Below are 6,674 nucleotides of genomic sequence, written 5' to 3' on the forward strand. Positions count from 1 at the left end.
ATCTGTATTTATGTCATGAGTCTACCCTATTTCAAAAATTATCTTCTGAAAATTATCATTTTTTAAATTATCAAATTCTTTTAAAAATAATCTTGAAAATTATCATTCTTTTAAAAAAGTTTTTACCTACTACTTTTATTTTACATTACCTTACTATATTTCATATACTTCTAAGTTGCTTAAATTCTTTCTGAGATAAGCTGGGGTATAAATGAATAAATAGCAAGTGCTTAATAATCAAAATGTTTAGGTGATATCTAAAGTTCTTCGATATTCTAGGTATCTGGAACTGGAAGATCAGAAGTAAAGCTTCTTGTCTCATATCTTTTTTATTATGGTAAAATATCCATAACATAGAAGTTACCATTTTAATCATCTTTTAAAGCATGTACTTTTTCAAAAACAGGGTATAATATGAGAGTTCCCTGAGAAAATACAATTGACCCAGAAAACAGTGATGTCTTAGCCATGTCCCAAGTTCAGAATTCAATTTGCCATCAGGGTTCTCCACTAGCTAGCCGGGTTTCACAATTTAGAGCAAAGTGCCCTTGCGTAAACAGCATAGCTTACCCCACTTCCTACTGTCACTGATGGAAACCACGAATCTTTGATTTAAGTAAATTTTTGAAAAGGGAATTCAGTAATGAAATTCCTTATAATTATCCTGCTACTTGTGACTGTAATTAATCAGGGAAGAAAAATAATCAGAGTAATCAATTGAATACAGGGACTTGTGATACATGCTGACTTTGATAGCCTTTGCTTTAGGAAGTTGAAAAAACGGGGCAGGAGGGTGGACTAGTTTGAAATTATCAGGATTTTCAATGATCTGTATAACCCAAGACAGAAAAAAGTCTGAGTGATTTTATGAAAGAGCTTAGAGAGGCTGCTCCCTTTTTTCATTCAAGAGCAATGAAAAAGAAAGCTTCATTTTCGTTCATTTAACATCTAAATGGCCCACTGGAGGTAAACACAGGCTGCTCTTGGCTGCCAGCAACCAGCCTGGGAGCTTAGTCACCTTGGGCCCTGACCATCCTTGGAGGGCAGAGGGCATCCATTTGTCAACACACCTGTAACCATTCAAGCATCTGAGTCAGGAAGCCCTATCTTGGTGACATAGTCTCCAGCCCCTCCAAAGGTAGAACAGACACTCGTTGGCCTAAAGCTCTCACTAACATCCCATTGTTAGACTATCTGGTGTGGTCCGAGACTCCCAGGTAAACAGAGACACTCTTATCAGGTAGGACATTCCAAGGGACTAGAGATCAGGAGCCAAAGACAAAATCAAGTTAACCCTTTACTACGTACACAGGTAAAAGCTATCAACCCTTCACCAACCAGGAACAACTCTGAGCTGTTAATTGGGAAATCCAGACGGACACCAATCCCCTTTTATTACCACTAAAGCTTGACTTCTCAGTTGAGGTTGAAGCCTAGAGTTCTACCTCTTCCATGAATGCCCATCCCCTGACTCAGGGCACTGGGATTTGGCCTCATTCTAAGAATTCAGGAAAACAACCGTATCAGCACACAACACTTCTGTTCCCAATGCCCGCTGAAAGAACTCACACACACAGGTGGGTAAGAGCAAACACATTTCGCAACAGCATAGGATCGAAACGAAAAGTAGCAGTGACTATGGGTCCCCTACCGTCCCACTCATGGGGAATTCTTCCACTGCTCCATTCAGCCCCCCTCGGTCCTCAGGCTTCCATCTCTGTTAGTTGGACTTACAAGGGGTCGGATGGTCGACCCGTAGATTTCCACAGGTAACGAGGATTCTGAGTTGAGAATGTTTTAGTCCAAGTTTGCCCCAGAAGTGCAGCCTGAGACAAGCGCTGGCAAGAGGATGGTTGATTTTGGGAATTCGTCCCGAGGAGCGGGAGGGGAAAGGGACTGGGAAGAGTGAAGCAGGTAAGAAAGGAAAGCCAATATAAGGTATGTCATCAAGAAGACCACCATTTTGGGAACTGAGGCTGGGGACCCCACTAGAGACTCTCCAAGGAGCTATGAAGAACGTGTGTCAGAACTGTCTGCCCTGGAGATGAAGAAGACTGTGTGTATGCTCCGCCTCCCAGTCCGTTTAGGGAAGGGTTGCTTCCTGGAGTGTTAACACCCTTGTGCACAGGGGTTGCAATGGCTAAGGAGCTCCCACAGGTGGTGTCAGAGAAGCAGAAAGCAAGAGATGTACAGGGTCACACCTGCATGGGTCACTGTAGGAGTGGCGGGGGAAAAGAGGTGGGCCAAGAAGATGTGAGGTACATAGAGCACAGGGGTATATGACAGTGGAGGGAGCAGGCAGCTCCGGGTTATCTGTTCTTAGAGTCTCTTCTGCTCTGTGACAATAGCATCTCCTTTCACCTTCCACCTTTCATGTGGAATATTTTTCATCCCTCAACTGGTCTTCCGGTGTTATTCTCTTTTTCCTTCCCTGGGTCTTTGTTATCTGGTATTTTGGAAGTAAAAATATGGCCCTGCAACTTTCTCTCCAAGAGGATAATCTTTATTATCTAAGTGGGCAGTTTCTTTCGATTTTACATCTGCCTCGTTGTGGGCTGAAGGCAAGAGAATAGCCCTCGGAGGAAACACGAGGAAGAAGGATAGAAAAATATAACAGACTGAATATCCATGAAGCAGAGACTGGGGAGCTATTGAAGGCGCCTGTGGAGAGAATGAGTGATTGGCTGTGTGACCCCCTTGAATAACGCAATTTACCTCCCCGAACCTTCATTTTCTCATTTCTAAAGTAAATGCGTTGAGCTCTCTGTAAAGACTCTTGGGCCTAAAACTCCGTGGAACAGGAAGGAGATGGTTGAGGAAGAGCAGCAGTGTGCAGGATGGATTAAAGCATGGACATCCCCAAGGAGGGAGACCAGATGCATGAAAACTGTCACCAGAGACCAGGCCCCACGGGTGGGATTAGGGCCGGGACTGAGGCGGTGGCCAGAAAAATGGAGAAGAAATGATATAAGCGGCATTTGAGGAACAAAATCAACATGACTTAGTGACTGGATGACTATGAGAGAGAAAGAATGAAGATGAACCAACACTGGTTTAAAGTTCTGAGTCTGGATGCTTCAAAGACCGTCAGGAACAAAGCGTCCCGTCAGCCCCAGCATCGGAATATCTTGTCCCTCACCCCACTGCTTCCGTTGCAGGGCTTCGGACAAGACCAAATAAAAAGAAAACAAAGAATGGTGTTGCCCTTCATGGAATCTAGGAATCTGGGAGAAAAACAATCAACTGGACAGGGAAGGAGAAGAGGAGCTAAAGGGAGAAATAGGTCACACATGCTAAGGCTGAAGTAGCAGTGTGACTGGAGTTTGGGATTGGGTGAGGGGACATAATCACGTAAGAGATTTAGAGGTTGTGCATTCATTCGTTCACTCAAAACTTTAGGAGCATTTACTGTGTGTGAAGCATCAGTTAGACAGGAATGGTAAGTTCTCAGATGGGAAGTGTTTAGGGATAACAGAGTAAGGGATCTTAACCATTGCCCAAGGCTCGGGGTTGGGATGAGAAAGAGAACTCAGTGGAGAAAACCTTGGGGGGTGATTAGAGACACAGGAGACAAACAGAAGCCAAGGGGGCTGTTCACAGAAGGCCGTCCATGGGCCGTGGCCACAGACACTTCAAAGGGGGAAGAAAAACTTGATTTAAGGGAGCGATTTTAGTAGGTACCACTTTTAAGGCATCTTTGAACTCCCTCTGCTAAATCTGTCACCATGTTTTGTGTAACAATACAACACTTTGTGAAAACAAAACATTCTACGAGAGGCTATGATACAAAATGTCTTTTACAGTTATTGGATTTTCAGATCAAGGAGGAGAAATTTATGGCTATTTAAGGGAGAGGGATTTTACAAAATGAAACTATCCGCTAAAATTTCTCTCAAGTCAAAAATTACTAATGAAAGAAAATCTTACTCGTCAAGAGCTGACTGTGAATAACATTTTTGTTGTTGTTATTCTTTTTAATCATAATCTTTCCTGAGAGATGAGCACAGCAGAGGCAAATAAAATTAAGTAGGAAACTGGAACTGCCGTACGACCCTAAGACTCTGCTTTGTAATCTGTCAAAATTGAACGTGTTTCCACACTCCAGGACAGACCTTTCATCATTGCCATCATTATTGTCATTATTGTTTATAAAAAGAGACTCAGTGTCAGGACACCAAGACAGAAGATGAACAAAAGCATGCGACTATTCCTTTCTTCTTGACAAAATGCAAGGCCTCACACGACCCTGATGTCATCTGCACTACCCCTGTCCTCGACCTGAAGAAGCAAGTCTTAATTATCCAGATCGTCCAGAGCACAGCAACTGGGCGTGTGGGGGCAGGCGACGCAGGGGTGGGGCTGTCCCCACTCCAGACCACTGTATCTCTGCCAGGGAGAGCAGTGACTATTATAAAAAGGAAAGATGTTCTGACCACTTTTATTGCTTTCCTTGGGGCATAAAATGTAAAGTAGAGGAGATATGCAGTCATAATGCTTAGAGACGATGATGGGTGAGATTTTTTTTCTTTAGTAGATGGATTAAAAAAAAGAACCAGTACAACATTTTTACAGAGACCTTCTTCATGGAAAGGTGCAAACATAGGTAAGTGCTCTTCTGTGTAACCAAACCTGCAGTCTGTGTTCTGGGAAGGTACAAACGGATGTTGGCAATACCTTCTGTGAAAAAAAATAGGTAACACTGAAGAAACTTCTTATTTGACCTATTATATAATCATATAATAATATGGTCACATGTCATATATGATTATGTATTTTTATTAATATAATTAATTATATTTATATAGTACACAAATGTTTTTCTATTTATGATATAATTATATAAATAATTATATTAATATACATTATGTTAATAAATATATTAATATAATCAGGACCCATAGTTGGTCATCTAATCAAAGATTTTGGTTAAAATAGTAAAAATTTCATTAAAATAGATACATACACATCTGCAATATTTTATTTTAACATGTAACATGTAAATGCCCATTTACTTTGCCAATCATTTGATTTAGGCTTTTATTTCAAGGCTTTTCCCTGACTATCTTTTGATTTGCATACTGCCATTTTCCTTGCATGAATCACTTCCATAAAGCATCATTTGTGATTTCCAGTTTCCTTTCTTGAAATAGGAGCCTGGGCTTAAAGACACTTTTAAAACAATCAGAATGCAGAAATCTTATTAAAATTTCCTGTCCATCCCAAATTTTTAAAGTCAATTTAACCATCCCTAATATGATATTTTTTTAATGACTTGGGTTTATCACTGTAGGATAGACATTCTATCCCAAAGAAGTAATTTTAAAAATGGAAAAGTTTATGGACTAAGATGTTCTATGCATCATCATCCATATTAATAAAAGGAAAATTAATGTAGCCTAAGTAAAAAGTAGCATTTGCCTATTCAAGGGACTTGTATAGAGTCATTAGGAATTTTTACAATTATATATAATGTCACAGAAAGTGCTTATTATATAACAAGTGAAAATAGGTATAAAATTATACACGGAGTATGACTAAAATTATTTTTAAAACACTATATATTGAAAAATAATGTAAGGAAATTCAATTAAATGTTAATGGGAGTTGTGTTTGCTAGAAATTTAAGTGATTTTTTCTCTTCTTTTTATTTTTATTTTCCTATTTCCTTTGTGATAAAAATAAAATATTTTAAAAAATAATAGATCTTTGTTTAGCATTTTTGTTTTACAAAAATCTTTCATAAACTGTATACCATATTTAGAAATGCAACAGTCCTGTGTGATGATCAAGGCAGGAAATATTAGTCCCAATTTACAAAAGAAGAAATAGAGGCTCAATGATTTAGCAAAGGTTACATTTGTCCAAGTGTCTGCATAAATGACACATGAAAAATAAATATTTTTAAGTGCCCGTGAAACTTCATTTCAAATTTAAACTATATCCATGAATTCATTATGATTAAACCTATGTCCATGAAGTCATTTGGATTGTCATCAAACAGGAAATGGAACAATCTTATTAATAACCACAAATTTCAATGGCAAGACTTATATGGCAACCTCTTAAATGGCAAGACTTATATGGCAACCTCTTAAATAATTCAACTGTCTTAAACTGTTATGTCTTATCTCACTTAACTTTCACAAGTTTATTTGGTGGATATACTTATCCTCATTTAATAGATAAGAAAGCCGAGGTCCAGACAGGTTAAGCAATTGTCCAAGGTTGTACAGCTAATAATTAGCAGTTGTGTTTGATGCTAGGTCTTTTGACTCCAAGCTCAGAGATTATTCTGTTACACCACAGCAGCCCATCACAGCCGTATATCCTCTCCTTTCTTCTAGACAAAGTACTAGCATGTGGCCTTCCATTATCCAGGCTTATTGCTCTCTGCGGAAAATGATTTCTCATTACTGTGGTGGACTCAGTGCCCAGTGTGGTTCTGGCTTTGGGAAAACACAGACGGAAAAGAAGCTGACCAGTTTTTCCTGCTGACCCTGTTGGCACGGGCTTGAGGACATAAACTAGTGGCTCCAAGAACCACTACAGCCTTTCTCATGGTACCAGGCCCTTCAGAGAATCTAACTGTCATCTCTTTATTATCCATGACCTTCACTGGCAGCCTCACTTGTAGAGCACATCAAGACTTTTTAAAAACTTATTATTAATTTATT

General features: G+C 39.5%; 1 long non-coding RNA gene across 1 annotated transcript in view; it reads right to left on the minus strand.

Moving 5' to 3' along the window:
- LOC111740864 overlaps nucleotides 1-6,674 on the minus strand; it is a 26,545-nt gene that overhangs the window by 13,870 nt on the left and 6,001 nt on the right. Inside the window, exon 2 of the long non-coding RNA XR_002780783.1 lies at nucleotides 2,707-2,715. This is a non-coding gene — a long non-coding RNA (uncharacterized LOC111740864). The remainder of the gene's footprint in view (nucleotides 1-2,706; nucleotides 2,716-6,674) is intronic.

Source organism: Pteropus vampyrus, unplaced genomic scaffold (assembly GCF_000151845.1).
Source record: "Pteropus vampyrus isolate Shadow unplaced genomic scaffold, Pvam_2.0 Scaffold69, whole genome shotgun sequence".
Taxonomy (NCBI): Eukaryota; Metazoa; Chordata; class Mammalia; order Chiroptera; family Pteropodidae; genus Pteropus; species Pteropus vampyrus.